The sequence below is a fragment of the Ochotona curzoniae genome, unplaced genomic scaffold, assembly GCF_017591425.1.
Source record: "Ochotona curzoniae isolate NIBS_2020 unplaced genomic scaffold, NIBS_Ocur_1.0 contig_64, whole genome shotgun sequence".
NCBI lineage: Eukaryota > Metazoa > Chordata > Mammalia > Lagomorpha > Ochotonidae > Ochotona > Ochotona curzoniae.
In genome coordinates, this window is record NW_024466502.1 from 23,411,138 (window position 1) to 23,427,793 (window position 16,656).

Below are 16,656 nucleotides of genomic sequence, written 5' to 3' on the forward strand. Positions count from 1 at the left end.
ATACTGAAACATTAAGTTAAGACTCTTGCGTCAATTCAGAAATCCCCTCATTTCCTGATGATATGGGATAATCAGAATAGTTAGGAGCTGTTAATAAAGGTCACACAGGGCGAACAATCAGATGTTCTCAGCCTTGTGAACATAATCAATTACACATACATTGAGGAATTAAAGTTGCTGCTATAATGTGAAATTTGATACCAACAGGTGATTGACTTCTGTGTTGCTGGAGTTCCTGCTGAACATCACTATTGCTGATTTTGGTTTTAACAGACTTTAGAACATATTAACAGGCTTGGATTATGTTTTTTTATTTCTATGTGTATTTACTATCATCTACTTAGTTCCACCTATGTATTTATCTAATCTGATCTAGTTATCTAAACCATGTACTATATTTTTTTTCCATAATGAAATCTTGGACTTCTCTCTTTTTAGAAAATAATGTGTACTTGTCTTTCTATTGCAACAACCTCTGCTGCAGTCTGGATCATGGTTAGATTTCCTATGTAATTGCAAACTTCTTTATGGCGCCTTTGTCTCTCTCAAACCCATGACAAGTCTAAAAAAATTTTTTTTTTCTCAGCTCTTGTCATTCTCCTGGAAAGAGCTCAGGGCAGCTATTTTGCCTGAAAAGTTCACTTTCCTGTAACCTCTTAACTCATGGATCAGCAAAATACATCCTTTCAAATGTATTAATTACCCAGAATGCAACTGCATATTTAAAGTATGTCCTTATTTAAGGTTTATTTCCTAAGTAACTGTTATCATCAGGGTTCCTGGTTATAAGCAATAAAAATTGACTTTGGGCAACTTAAGAAGTAGAGGATATGGAAATTTGCCAGGTGCTCAGCCAATCTACTGGAAAGCTGAGAGCAGCACTTGGTAACAGTCAAGACCTGAGGCTGTTTGGGAAGGCTGGAAATGTTTCCAGACAAGGAACATCTCTGTCAAGACATTATAACTGGGAGTTCAAGATTCCAGCAGCTTTTTCCATCATAGAACTGTTTATATATATAAAACAAATTCTGGCAGCTGACTTTCTCAGTTTGTAGCTCTTCTGTGAAAGAATGGGGAAAGTTGGTTTCTTTGACATTCTAATGGGAAGTAAGCACCTCAATTTACTGTGCCATGGAAATAATTCAAAAAGAAAGAGTTAATTTTCTGAAAGACAGCTGTGTTTTATAGGTAGAGGTGGGTGCTAAAGTGCTAATACAGTAATCACTTTCAGCTATGTACTGTAATAGCAAACATTTATGTATTTGCATTTGACTTGTTATATATATATTCCTGTATGATTTGCATATATACAAGTACTCTGCCACATTTAACAGTATCTTGCAATGAAAGTGCTTAATTAATACTGCACAATCAAAATTTTACGTTTGATGTGGATTTGAAAGCCACAAAACACTTTTTTGAACATTCACTTCTGGAAATAATTTTCCTGATCTGAGTACTTTTTTTTTTTAGGGCCTGGTGGAGAAGGAATGAGAGCAGGGAACTGAATCCAAGGTGCGTTTGATCTGTTGGTTTATGGAGTGCTTCACTACTGGCTTGGAGGTGAACAGAACATTAATTTGGTAATTATTGAGGAATGACATTGAAATGAACAGAGAGAAGAGTTCCAATCGCAGTGGGATCACTGATTTTTAGAAATATTCTGGGAATAGTGGTGTCTGGTTTGTGATACAAAGCAGGTAGTTGGAAGGTTTAATGGGAAATGAATTTGCAACCATACAGGTTAAATCATTTTCAAGAACTATGATTTTAAACCAAACACTGTCATACCTTGTGATTGATGACCGCAATTTTTGTCTTAATTTTATTGATAGAGGCAGAGGTTGAGTTGTTATCTATCTGTATTTATGGGTAAACATTTTCATCAAATTGCAGATATGATAAATTTTTATTTAGAAATGCTCTGTATCACTAGTAAGCAGGGAAATTCAAATCAAACCACAATGAGATAGCATCTGTCTCCTGTTGGAATGATGATCATCACCAGGATGGAGAGTAACAAGGAGAAAGGTACGTCACATAGACTGTCAGTGCGAATGTGAAGTAGGGCAGCCGCTGTGGAAAGTGACAGGAGATTGACCTAACCTATGAATTAGCAAGATTACCCTGGAGTTTGTACCCAAAAGATATGAATTTATTCTATCAAAGAGATACCTGTTCCACCATGTTTGCAGCAATATTGTTCACAACAGCTAAAACGCAGCAACTAAGTATACTTTATCAGCAGAATGGATACATACTGGAAATTATTCAGTGATAAGAAAGAGTGAACTTCTGTCAAATGGATGGAACCGGAGAGCATTGTGTTGAGTGAAATAAACCAGACACAGAAAGACAAATACCACATGTTCTCCCTTATATGTGGCAGCTAAAATTAAAAACAAAACAAAACAACTCAATCAGGACACAGAATGTTGAGTCTGGGAGCGATAAAAGGTTTTTGGATAAAGCAAGTGGAGGAGGTTTAGTGTGATTCACTCTTCAGACAAAGATACTAATACGGGATGTTAATAGGGGAAGTGGTTTGAGAAGTGTGTGGGCATTCTTTTAATTACTACCTCACAACTTATGCTTTTATAAATTAAAAATATATTTGAATTAGAATTAGACTGGTTATTATATTTTTATGTTTTAAGATTTGTATCTAAATACCGGTAAGAGGTCTGATTTTTAAACAGTGATTTCTGTTTAAGTATGTTCCTAGTAACTTGGAAACACTGATATATGTGATGAAAAACTAATCCTTTGGAGGGACTTATAATATCTGTTATACACTCTCTTCAAACTATATTTGTTTTCCCTGGAAGCGGGCAGACATTTTAATAGAGATAATTATTCTTAAGTTCTTTATCTATTAAGTTCTTTAATTGATTGGGGCTAATAAAGTCTGTGTGCAAGTTTCTTTTTAATCCAATACAACTTTGACTTCATTCATATTTTTTGCTTTTACATTTCTGACATTATGGTGTTGAGCTCAGGGTGTTTTGTTTTTCTACTGCTAAATGGTAGATATTAGTTTATCACTGTTAAGGCAAATTAAGTATGTAGACAGGATGATCCAATCTCAACTGTTGCTTTAATGCTTTGGGGTTTCGTAAGCTTGTCTACCATTTTATTTTGGCTTACTTTTAAAAGATATTTATTTAAAAGTCCTGTAGTGGGTAAGTAGGGGAGGGAGGGAGGGAGGGAGAGAGCAGGTGAGCACTTCTATCTGCTATCCCATTCACTGGGTCACTCTCCATTTGGTCCTAATGGCTGGGGCTGGATCTTTATAAAACCAGGAGCTTCTTCTTGGTCTTCCACATGAAAAGCTGGAGCCCAAGCACTTGGACCATCTTCTGCTGCTTTCCCCAGGCCATTAGCAAAGATCTAGCTTGGAATTGGAACAGCCAGAACTTGAATCATTGCCAATATCATTCACTTGGCGTGCTGATGTCTCATGTGGCAGCTTTACCTACTACATCACAACACTGGCCCCTTGTCCACCATTTAAAAAATTAAAGTAAGAAGTGAGTAGAAATGTGTTTAGTCCCCAAGGTGAAGTAGGCAGATTCTGCATTGTAATTTTCTTAATGATAGGCTCCTTAGCCATTGCATTCAAACACCTTATGTGGTCTTCAAGGCATAAATAGAATTGTGGTATTCTCAAGCAAAATTTTAATCTACAAACCCTTAACGTCAGAATAATAGCTCCCAAGGACCCAAGGGAGGACTGTTGGAGAAGCTGCTGGACCAGCAGAGAAGGAGAACATATGCAGGAGCAGGTGTTAGGGAAAGATGAACCAGCACATTGTACCTTGGGAAGGAGGGGACATGGTACTCTCTGAATTTCCTTCTATTATCTCACTCCTTCTGTGCTATCTGCAACCCCTCCTAAATCCCCTAGAAGCCTTTATCCATGGGACTGGTTGCTATAGCTGCTCAGAAAGGCATTTCTTCTATTGTTTTTACCATCTCCCTGGAGTAGGCTAATATTATCAACCACACTACAGAAAAAGAAACATATGTCCTAGGCCACCAATCTAAAGAAAATGGCAAAGCAGAGATTAGAAAATTGTTCTGTACTTAGTTGCCTAAGAAAGGTTCATGATTTTTCATGTAATTAATTCCAGAATAAGTGCTGAGAGCTTCAGGATTGTCCAGAAAATTTCAGAAGGGTAATTCTCCTTTTATATTCCCGCCACCAACTCCAGGATTTTTTTTTCTATAAAATGAGGAAGAAAACATAAATGCTGCTGTTTAAAAAATAGATTTTCATGCCTCTATCCAGAAATAGTGGAACATTGGGTACTGTCCTGAGACCTACTATTTTGGAGATTCATATACTCAACTTAAATCAGTATCTGGAATCAGGGTTTCACAGGAAGGAACAGAAGGAGGGGTGGCTATTATCTGATGTTAAGACAGCCTTGCAGGATTTGTGCATAATTAGCTGCATATAAAGAGTTCTTTATCAAAGGTCATTGAACCCAAGGCTATGGTTGGTTGGTTGCTGGGCGTTACCTGGGCGACATGTCTCACAGGACTCATGTAGTTTTGTTTTAGCTTTTTTGACTCAGATATTACTTCTGTCCATGTTACTTGCTAAAACTGAGTGCAAATTTGTGCAGAATTTACTTTCGTAATAGTAGAGTTCAGAGTGAAGGTACTATGATAAACACTAAAAACGTATATACTGACTCAATCATTGATTTAGTTCCTGTTTTTTTAAATTTAAATTTACTTATCTATATTTGAAAGGCAGAGTACAGAGAGAAGGTGAAACAGAGAGTCTTCCATCTGCTGGTTCATTTGCCAAATGGCAGCAATAATTGGAGCTGAGCCAGTCTCAAGTTTGAGGTCAGGACCTTCTTCCAGATCTCCCACGAGGGTACATGGGAGCAAGGACTCCTCTTCTTTCCCAGTCACATTAGCAGGCAGCTGGGTTGGATTTGGAGCAGTCAGGACTCAAAGTGATGCCCATATGGAATGCTGGCACCACAGGTGGAAGTTCAGCCTGTAACACTGGCCCTGATTTATTTCTTAGTTTCACTACACTTGGCGCTGTGTGAGTTTTGTCAGATCACAAGTTACCAAGCTTCAGGAACTTATCTGTAAAGTGGAATCAGTCTTTCTGTTCTTGGCAGGATGTCAGGTGAAGGTGCTATACATAGTGGAAGCTAGAACTATTTGAAATATTGTGGTCTGACCTGGGATTATAATCCAAGTATTTCAGATGAGGTTAGAATTCTGCTTTTTGGAATTAGCATCTTGTAGAATCATATGTGAGGATGAAATTCCTAACAAAACCCCAGAGTGTTCAGAACTCAGATCTGTGCGTTTGTAAGTGATCATTATTTCAGCCTTTTCCAGTTTGTGTGACTGCCACTCAGTCACTTCATGTTCTTTGTAAAAGTGTTACTTACCCACCCAAGGTTAGATAAATTTAAAGTTCTGCAGTTTATAAAATGATCAGTTGTTAGTAACAGCACAGATATACTATCCTTTCTCGAAAGTTAAAAGGGTTTTCCTGTTTCTGTTGTTCTTGCCTGCATTACCATTTTTTTTTTGCAAGGCAGCTTTGTGATGAAGAGATGGAAACATCTCCCATCAAGAGACATCTGCTACCCAACCTTCATCTACAGGGCAAATAGACCTGAATGGAAGAGACTGAACACTAAGAGAAGCAAAGGTGGGGGAATCAACTAGAGTTGGTTATAGACAGAGTTTAAATAGACACAGAGCAGTGTAAATATTGACTTATGACAGAGTGTCCATAGGAGGGATGCTATTTATGATATTTACTACCTCACTTATTTAGTTATCTCTGTGTTTAAGATTGCAAAAAAGCATGTGAGAAGAGCCCCATAGTTAAACCTCTGACAAAACGAAACATGACAGGAAAGGAAGTAGGCAAGTTTCTATAAAATCTAGAGTTTGTATCACTTAACTTGCTATCAGATTAAATGCTTTCATATTGTAAAATAACTCCATCTAGACTGACAAGAAAGACAGATGCAAAATATATGTGGGTTGTAGGATGTCCTACAGAGAAGAGAGTAGATTATGTGATCACCTAGGTATAGGATACATGTCTTCCTGTATTTGAAAAGTTGTCATACTAGACATATTCTTTATGTAGACATTTGGCACACTTGTTAAATAACAGTTGTTAAGTCTCAGTGACTAAGACCTTTTCTGGTAGGAGTGAAGAAAGGATTTGATTTAGTGCTAATGATGGCTTCTCAATGTTTGAATCTTAGCAGGTGCTATTTGAGCAACTTTACCAAGCCCCCATTATTGGACCAATACAGAAATCTGGAGGGAGTATTGTTTTATATGAGGAGATCTCAGCCACTGCCAACAGGTGTGCTCCAGAACGTTGAGTCACCTTATGGTCCAGCCACTTGTTGAGGCAGAGAACTGAATGAACTTTAGAGCTTGGTGAACTTTGACAGACCTAATCCCTCTCAGCTGTGGCGTGTTTGTGTTAGGCCTGGGAAGGGTTGCTTGGCAGGTATATTTAGAATATGGGCAGCTGGTGTTAGCTAAGGGATTTATCAGATTAGTCATCCCTAGTAACAATGATGTGAAGTGTTTCTCCACAATTACTAGTTGATCTGTTATGTTTAGTTTCCATTCAGACTCAACCTTTCAAATAAGTGTGGTGATGGGGAATCTGTTTCTGAAAATCAACTACTGTTTTTTGAGAGCCATAGGTTGTAGCTATTTGTGGAGTTCAATTTGTAGAGGTTGATTAAAGCTAACTGTGGAAAGCTAACAGAGGGCTCTGAGAAAAGCCCTGGGCTCAAAGGGCTGAGAGTATGATCATGGAGAGGTAGGACTGAGGACAGTGTTTACCCACCTTTTGTAAGCCTTTTTCCTTGCCCAGCTGTTCAAATACATCTACTATATTATAAATTACTCAAATGACATGTAGCCAACTGTGGCCTTCTGTTTTATGAAGCTATCATAAAGATGTTTTCTGTTGAAATATGGGGACAAGCTTCAGGTTGGTCGCATAGTAGGTATTCTAAACAAATACTCACCAAATTCCATTGAATTCATTGGTAGTCTCAACAGAAGCACAAGGCTGATAGCGAAGAGATCATTAAACTTTAAAATGTGTGTTCCAAAGGAACACTGTGGCATCTTAATTTGAGAACATGTTTTAAATTAGAAAGCTAATTATCTGTTTAGAATAAGAGCACAGGAATAATTCTGACTGCTTTATAAGAACTCACACTGTTCTTAATTTCATTTGTGTGTTTTGCTTGTTTGTAAGCAAAGAGCTGAATCTGTAACTCAGGGGTGAAATAACAAATACATAAAACATGACTAGATGGAATGAGTGCTCTCATTGACATCTATCTCAGGTTTTCTCTGTGATAGTCTCAGTTCTACACGACAAAGTTTCCTGATAGCAAATTATCATATTTAATCTCGAGAGTGCCCAACATGTGTTGCAAACCTGTTGTGGTTCCTGGAAGAAATAGACTCCGGGGAGAGAGAAAAGGAGAACATTTTTGCTTTTTTTAAAAAAAGCTACTGCATGGAGGACATACTGTTCCAGAACAAATAGTGCCAATAGGAATGAATGGCTTTAGGTTGGAATACGAGTATAATTGTTAGAAAAATGATTTACTTCCTTTTTTTTCCTGGCTGATATATGAGTCCCATAGTAGACATTGGATGGTCACCTCCCCAAAATCTTTACTGTTGTCCCTACCACTTGGGGGTTTATCTTTTTTTCTATTTTCATACTGTGCTATGAGAGATATGTAGGAACAATGCAAAGAAATATATTTAGGATAAGAAGACTAAAATATAGACAATTGTGAGTGGAAGAGAGAGTGGGTATAGAGAAGATGGTGAGATGTAAAGAGGGTATTTCCCTGTTATAGCTGTGTGCATTGTTTTGCAATGAAGTCATTAATTACTTGTTTAGTTTAAAAAATTGACTTTAGAATGTCAATAATTTTATCCAATTATGATTGTGCATTTAAAAAGAGATCTATTTACTATGTGAAAGATAGGATTCTAGAGAGAGAAGGAAAGGCAGACATATTCCATCTGTTGATTCATCTCCAAAATGGCCTCAATGGCCAGGACCTGACCAGACCAAAGCTGGGATCCAGGAGCTTCATCCTGGTCTCTCTTGTTGGTGCAGGGACCCACAAACTTTGGCCATATTCTGCCGTTTCCCAGTACCTTAACAAAAAGCTGGATCAGAAGTGGAGCCACTTGGACTTGAACCAGGGCCATTATGGGGTTCTGGCATCACAGGCATTGACTTAATCCACTTATACCACAATGTAAGCCCCTATGATTGTATGAAGACTGAGATCAGTCTGATAACTGTAATCATAAATAGTGTTTATTCTTGAATCACTTGATAATTCAGGTGAGCTCAGACTCCGCTTAAATTGTGGGTAAGCAGCCACTCCTCCTGGCACTGTGTGTTTGGGGCAGTCTGTGATTTAATGTTCTAAAAGGCCATCTTGCCTCCCTCTTTGTGGGGAACCCTGCACCTCTCCCTTTTCAATACTGTAGACATGTGGGCCATTTGCATCAGCAATGAGTACTTTGTCTGAGAGATTTGTTCTGCCTATCAAACAGTATGTAAGCTCTCCTGGGTAGTTGTGACTCTGGGCTTTTACCAGTTCCTACTGAGTGAGCATCATCTGCCTTAGAAATGGCACCTCACAGTGTTTTCCTACTGTTAGCATTTACTGCTCTGCGGGATCCAGCAGTTCACGGAAGGTAGAAATTTTTAGCTGGATGGGCTACTGGGGTCATCCCGCCCACCCTTTGGCTCACATATGGGGCATGGGAGGCTGAAGGAGCTCCGAGGCTTTTCCTTCTTGCATTGCAGGTGAGGGTTAGAACGTGGACCAGGAGCCAGCTCTTCTCGCTCTCTCACTTCCTGCCACAAGATGTGTTGAAGAGACATTCAAAAGTCATCCTGCTCATTAGTGTGCATTTTGGAGGCTGGAAATGAAGTTGAATGATTAGGGATGTAGGAGTCCAAAAGGCAAGAAATAAAATTGTTGCACAATGTGGATTGTGGGCAATTCAGAAATAGGGAGAGAAGTTAATGGAATTGATGTGGTCCAGATTGATGATAAAATGGATATTTCAGTTGAGGACTATCCAACAGCTACATGGAAGCTTGAAAAGATCTTTTTTTTATACCTGTAACATATTCTCAATTTAGATAATTCTTGGAAGTATAAAGAAAAATTAAAATTAGTTCTGATTCAGCTGTTAAGAAATGATCAAATTGGTATTTTGAAATTATTTAATCATGCCCAGGCACATATAATCAAATCAGATCTATTGTCTATATGATTTTTTATGCTGTTATTTCAGTTAATATTATACAATGAACATTTTCCTCTGTCATTGAATATTCTTCAAAAGTATGATTCTTTAAATTGCTAAATAATACCTGCAGATTGTTCTATTGTTTTTTTTTATGGTGTTAGATGGTGAATGATTGCACCTGCATAATATGGAATAAATTGGATATAGACTACAGGAACAGGTGTTAGGGTTGGGCACGAGGGTCTGAGACACCAGCAAAGAAGAACAGTGGCAACTGTAACCAAAAACTGTCCCTCCTTAGCAAGCTGCAATGGAAGGCAGTTGGAACACGGGTGGAATAAAGTCAATTCACATGATTTAGACAACATAATAGTTTAAAAAAATTTTTTCTCTCACGTTATCACACATTTTTCAGTCGAAGTGTTGTTTAGGTCACAGGCTGGTCTTTTTGGGCTGTTGATAGATAACGACTTCATCCCGTCAGCCAAAGTGGCAGATGCATAACTGACCTTGTAGAACCAAAGCTTTAGTTATCCAGTTCACATGGCCCCTTTTTACACACAGTGATGGTATCACTGCATGGTGCACTTGCATCAGAAGTAGGGCACCTCGAGCAGGGAAAGGGAAGATTTAAAATAGTCTACCCTATTCCTTGTAAGTCAGCTTTGCTAGCTTGTATGATGAAGACTGAGGTGATTGCCTTTGGTTAGTTCTATATTCCTTGTTGAGACCTGTTAATTGGGAACTGACAGAGAAAGAAGTACCACCATTACCACCAAAATGAAAGTCAAGAACAAGATCCAGATCTGTCTGTCATCTGGAGATGGGAAGAACTTGAATGGTTACAGAAGGGTCCACTTCTGAAAAGCACTCACCAAGAGAAAGAGGCTGAGAGACAGAAGAAAATGACATTCCCATGCCTTGGTCACAATTGTGTCTTTCCTTCATTTTTTCCTCTTCTCCTCAGCCTTCTACTATTTTGATCATCAAAGAAGCAAAGTAAACAGAATTCAAGTAAAAAGCACACAGTACTAAAGGTGAGAATAGTATTTATTTCATAATTCCAGGGATTGTTCCTGGGTCTGACAAACTTGCTCAAGGTTCTGAGAACAATAAAGGATACTTAGTATTCTCTGTGTTTTCACTGTGGTTTACTGATGAATCTGTTGCCAGCAGTACCATTTTCCTCCTGTGAAGAAATGTCCAATTTCTAGCTGTTTATGGGGGAACGTGTATGGAATGAGATTTCTTGCTTCCCCTAGCAATTTTCTGCCTTGCCTGTGTGAAGTGCTAATGAACATCTCACATGTGGCAGGGCAACATCAGGGAGACATATTTTGTGATTTTTGAACGATTCTGACTTTGCAAAGTCCAACTCTCAAGGAAACAGAGACAAGATCATGCCAGCAGCCCCTTTATCCCTCCTCTGAATTCTCTGTTTCGAGCTGATGCTTTGTGTCACTGCTTTGACATTAACCAAGTGGCTATGACATCCTCTGCATTCCACCTTAGCAATTGTGCCTTTGTGTTCAAATCTTTGGGAAAAACTGGCTTTAAGAAAATAAGTCTTGAACTTTAATCTCAGTTCAGTTTAGACGTTCATTGCCAGCTGTAAATCAGAAGTGTTAAAACATATTTTATTTGCCATTTTGACCCATTAGAGTCGGACATAAGTAAGGAGTGGAACATGCTTTCAGACCGTGGTTAAATGTCTAAAAGATTTCATTTTATCACCAACAAATAAATTGACCTATGCGACAGAGTGAGGGGAAGGGAAATCAGAGTCTGGTAATCCAATATTAATTGTGGGAATGAGCTGACTTGGCGTTGCCACTGGTAGAGCTTCATTTGGACATGGCAACCTTCTTTGCAGGATTGATTGGTGGTATTAGGAATCTGGCCAAGCCCACAGCAGATCACCCACAAGTTCTGTGAGTGACAGGATCATGAAAGAGGCATGGAGTAAGAACTTTGGAAACTGCAGAGACTGATACAATTGCTATGCGGAGGAAGCATTTTGTGTGCATGGACTGATGAAGAACTCATACCTGCACGTCTGGGTCCAGCCTGCTTCCTATTTGCAACCCAAGGCTTCCTCTGCCAGTTGAACATAGTCTCTTTGGAGAGACAGAAGGAGAAAGAGAATTTTTTTTAAGAAAAAGATGTATTTGTTTAAAAAAGAGAGAGAGGGAGAGAGTGTGTGAGCAAGTGCTGACTCAATTTCCAGGTAGCCAGAATTATTAGGGCTGGACCAGACCGCTGTCAGAAGCTAGAAGCTCCTCTCATGTTTCCCACATGGGTGGCAGGGGCACGAATACTTGGGTACCATCTTCCAGTGCTTTTCCAAAGCCTTTATCAGGGAGTTGGGTTGCTGGGACATGAGTTGGCCACGCATATGGAATTCTGGCATTGCAGGCGGTAGCTTTACCTACTTACCTGCCAACAATGCTGGTCCCAAGTTATGGTTTTGTAAGTTTAATCAAATGTACAAAGTTGCAGGGTAGAGAGAAAGATGGGTTGGGGGATGCATTCCTGGGCACAAATCCAACTTGCATTGGGCCGACTGATTCTGACATTTAATTTAGACTTTTTGTTTATTTCTATTCCATCATTGCCTTCTGCTGTTCTCATTCCTCTTTTCAGTGACCTCAGAAAATTCTCCTGTTTCATAGCAAAGCTACCATCTGAAAGCTCATGGCTGCAAAACATGCCAATTAAAAGGCCTTTGATCACTGACATTCCCAGGAAAAGATGTATATTTTTTAAATTTCTTAGTCTCTATCATGTAAGAAAGAAATCAAAAGATGCCACAACTCAATAAACTGCATGATAATACACTTGATTTGCTCTGAGTGTAACCTGGTGTGATGAATAAATATAGGCACTAAGAAAGATTACTTAGGAAACTCCTTCAATTTCTGAAAGAACGTCAGTGTTTAGAAGAAGAATTAGTAGATTGACATTTGCAGCTGGAAAAAGCAATAGGTCAGTATTTGTAGTTAGAATATCAAAGGCTAAAAAAATTAAGATTATCAATTGTGAAGAATATATATTGGGTTGTCATGTATTGGCCCCGAAATAATATGAAATAGAATTAAAAAATTTCTCTAGGCACCAAAGCATTGAGATCTGCGTGTATACACACACGCGCGCGCACACACACACACACACACACACACACACACACACATCTACAATGTGCACCTTCTATGAACTTTTAGCCTTCTTTTGCACCAGGATGAACTTATTTTTAAACTCTATTTGCTCATTCTCTATCTATATCTTTATGTATGTGTGCTAAAATGTGTATATATGTATATGTATATACATATATAAAATATATATCTATTGTGTGTGTATTGCTATAGGAGATGAGCAAATGGATCTATTATACATTACATATGCATGTGTATATATATATAGATTTATATATGTACATACATAGATACACAGAGATAGATAGAGCTACTCAGAGATATGTAGATATGTTTGGTTTTAAGCCCTGTGGTGTGTTGGGCACTCTTGGTCAGTGACTCTTCATCAGCTCCTGTGATCTCCAAATGAATAACCAGACACCAGTGTTGTTTTTTTAAGATCCTGACAATCAGGCAGGGCCTGACTTCTTTGAGTGACCCTAGGCACCTAAAGGTTAGTATCTTCCCCGCATTGGTGCTGCTGGCATCTTCCTCGTTTCATACCTCTAGCCACTGCCAGAGATCTAGTTTCAGTGTGATGGGATGTCACAGGAACTAGAGTTTGGCTTTGAAAAATGAGGTTTGCATTTGGTTTTTCCAAATGATCTTGGGAAAACTGCTTCACTTTCTTTGGTTGTGATCTTACTCACTTTTCCACAGTATTATATTGTGTTATAATATTTGTCCATAATATTATGCTACAGATAGTTGCTTATCTCTGTTTTTTATTCAGACAAACCAAGGTTTAGCAAAGGTGAACAATTTTCCAAAGAGTACTAAAGGTTCCCATTGTGCCAGACATAAGAAGCTGAACAAGGTATCTAGTACACAGAAAACCAGTAAAATATAACTGTGTTGCTACTGCCATCATAACTCAGAACCAAGGTAATGGCAACATTGCAAAAGATGGACGCAAGCCGTCAATATTGGGTCTGTGCCAGAGTTATTTTGGAATAGGGAGTCATTCTCATTTGACCTATGACCCCAACCACATGTAAGAGTAACCTTGATTAGAGTGGTAAATGTCATTTGTAATTGAAGGATCTGGTTTTTATAATTCCATTTCTTCTGTAATGAAGAATTACACTTTTGACATTTTCAGTTAATGCTCTAGATCGCCCTGGGTTGACATGTGTGGTCCAAGGGCCCTTAAACTAAGAACTGAAAAGAAAAAAAAAAAAGACTGAAACCTTAATAAGTCTTGTTGAAAGGGTAGAGTTAAGTAAAGAATTCACAATTAGTATTGTTTTGAGGTCTTTAAAAATGTTAGTAGTCTCTATGCATTAAAAAATAGGGCAGGTGTTTTTCTTTTTTTTAAGAAAAAATAAGAAAATGCACATTGATTTTTATGAAGGCAACACATAAACATTCTTGGTTTATAGGGTATGTTATCTCATGGCTTCAGTATGTAGAAATGCACTCTAATTTTTGTTATCACTTCTTTCCTTATCTTATTAGCGTTTCAGGAATTAATCCTTTGTGCTCTTGTTTTTTTTTTTTTTTTTTTTTAACCTAGAGGCCTTATTTTTTTTCTAATTAGCCCATAGTTAGATACTGCCCTCATTTTTTTTGTTACATTTAGCTAGAGGGATAGATGTTGAAAACACATGTTTAAGAACGTTTTTGCCTCTCTTCTCCACTCCATCCTTTTGAACTTCCTGCTGCATCTGAAATGGTCTCAAAATTCCTGAGAGAGCAAAAATAATCACTTTATGACAGAACAAAAACTACTGTAACCATTTTAACTTTTTTATTTTAAATTTAACTTAGTTTTAAATACTTTTTTTAAAAAATAAAAAACCATGGCTACAATTGTATCACGTTTTTAAAAGAAAATATTGACCCCAATCATTTGCATACATAACTAAGCCAAAGTCCTTGTAGGTCCTTCGGGCAGGTGAACAGCTAGCTGTGTGCCTGACAAACGTGCATTTTTATGGATGTTTCACAGAACAGGTGCAGGTCATACCAGCTAATGGGCCCACATGGAAATAAGTAAAGAATAAATTCATTTAGGGGCAGCTGGCAACACTGGTATGTAGCCTTGTGGACTTCTACTAGCAGCTGCATGAGTTTCCAAAGAATGGAAGCACATGACAAATGCCAGTTGGATCAGATTATTCCTGGTTTCGAAGGAAGAGAAGGAAACTTATTGCTTCACATGTGCATACACATTTGTGAGCACATATGCAAAGGGAAAGCGTGTTTTGTTGCTAGAATAGGTGTCAGGCCTGTGAGACGAGAAGTCAGACTTCAGGCCTGGGTCCTAATTGGAATGATTTATTGTGATTTACTGCCTTTTTCTCCCAAGAATTTATTACTCTTTAATGTCAAATTAAAAATAAAAACAGCACTTTCCCTTTCATTTTATAGCGCAGCAAAGGAGAAAGATTTTATGGATTTTGTAAATAAAAGAGACGGTGAAAATTTGTTTAAGGTATCCTGCTGATTTTTTCTGTGGAAAGTACGTTATCCTTCATATATTTTCTTATATAAAGGTACAGTTAGATAGGAGGATTAAGTTCTAGTGTTCTGTTTCACAAAAGAATGAGTGTAGTGACTGATAATTTATTAAGTTTTTCAAAATAGCTAGAAGAGACAACTTGAAATGTTTCTAATGTAAAGAAATGGTAAATGTTTGAGGTCATGGATACTTTTAATATCCTGATTTGATCCATTCCACATTGTACACATGTGTCAAATTTTAAAACCATATTCCAGACAGACAATGTTTTCCCAAATGAACCTGGAGAAATTAACAAATTTTGACTATTTTTGGAGGCGTTTGTTACTCCAAAAGAGTTGTATACGTTAGAGTGTGTTCATTGAAAACTACAAGAGCCAAGAAAAGGAGAGTTTATTTTAGGAGCCCAAGAATATATAATTAAATCACTCTGCTTTATTCTGTCAGAATGTCTAAAGTCATATAGAATCCATTTCTTAGTAAGCTGTTTGTGATAAAGATGGTTCATGCAAGGGAGAAGTTATCCTGCTCCTTGAAGGAGATGTTGTAATGGTATCAGCTTCATGCTGAATCACAGTCCTTTCAAATCACAGTCCTTTCCCCCAATGCATTTATCCCTACAAGAGAACTCCATCAGGAACCTGCAATCACTGGAGTGGGTGGCCAGTTGTAGAAGTACTGTGAAACTACTACTTATGGAATAAATGGAAGATACACTTTCTTCTAAAAACTGATTTTCTCTTTAGAATGTGTTTGTTGACTTTCCCCTCGTGTATAGACCTGGAAAATGCAATTTAAACATAAAAAATATTTTTGTGGGTGCCTTTAAAATCTTGTCTCAGTCTGTGGCTTTTTTGCTTGTTTACTGTCACTGACAGTGCAGAACCTGGTGGGCTGTGTGGAAATGTTTTGTGAAACTGCACTTTTTTCCTCCTGACTATTGCAGCTTTAATTCATATTTCTCATGACAAAAAAAATACAATTCGTTTGAGTATTTTGTGCCACAGAACAAGGTCTAGATGGATTCCTTTTGCATGATAGGAAGGAGCTTCAATTAGATATACACACTCTGTGATTAAAATGACTGTGAGATAAACATGCTAGTGTTTAAAGAAGACGACTCTGGCTGTAATAAGGGAGTGAGACTAAATTGAGAGCATCACAGCAGTCCCTGGAAGCAATAGAGGTCACCTGTGGAAACAGTCCTAACCCATCTAGGTTTGGTCGAACTCTGATGTTCACACAATGACCACATTGTCAGGTAAGCATATCTTAGCACATCTTGCCATTGTTAAGCGATACATGACTGTATAAAGATGATTTTCTCAGAAAGCTGATTTTTTTTCACAATATGGTTGTTACTGTTGTAATTGCATAGCAGAACGAAACATCTCTTAAGAGATAACCACTCTTATTGCAACGCTATAACGCCATGTATGTTGTATCAAAGACGGCTTGTACAGATGCATCTACTGTTTGTGGAGAATCCATGGAAACATGGTAAATGGGAATAACCAAATGTGTTGGTGTTATTCAAATCTTACATTTCCAGGCGTTTACAGCAGAGTTAGGAAATATGTCACGTCTTTTACAGAACAACCTTTCTGATGGGGTTTGGAGATTCAAGGTAACAAATCAGGATTAGAACTAGGAGTAGACGTGATTGGAAAC

At 38.0% G+C, this 16,656-nt stretch overlaps 1 long non-coding RNA gene across 3 annotated transcripts in view; it reads left to right on the forward strand.

Annotated features, from left to right (window-relative positions):
- Positions 1-1,609, forward strand: part of LOC121163639 — a 144,744-nt gene extending 143,135 nt beyond the window's left edge. For all 3 annotated transcript variants that reach the window (XR_005884929.1, XR_005884930.1, XR_005884928.1), the window contains one exon: positions 1,474-1,609. This is a non-coding gene — a long non-coding RNA (uncharacterized LOC121163639). The remainder of the gene's footprint in view (positions 1-1,473) is intronic.
- The last annotated feature ends 15,047 nt before the right edge of the window (positions 1,610-16,656 follow it).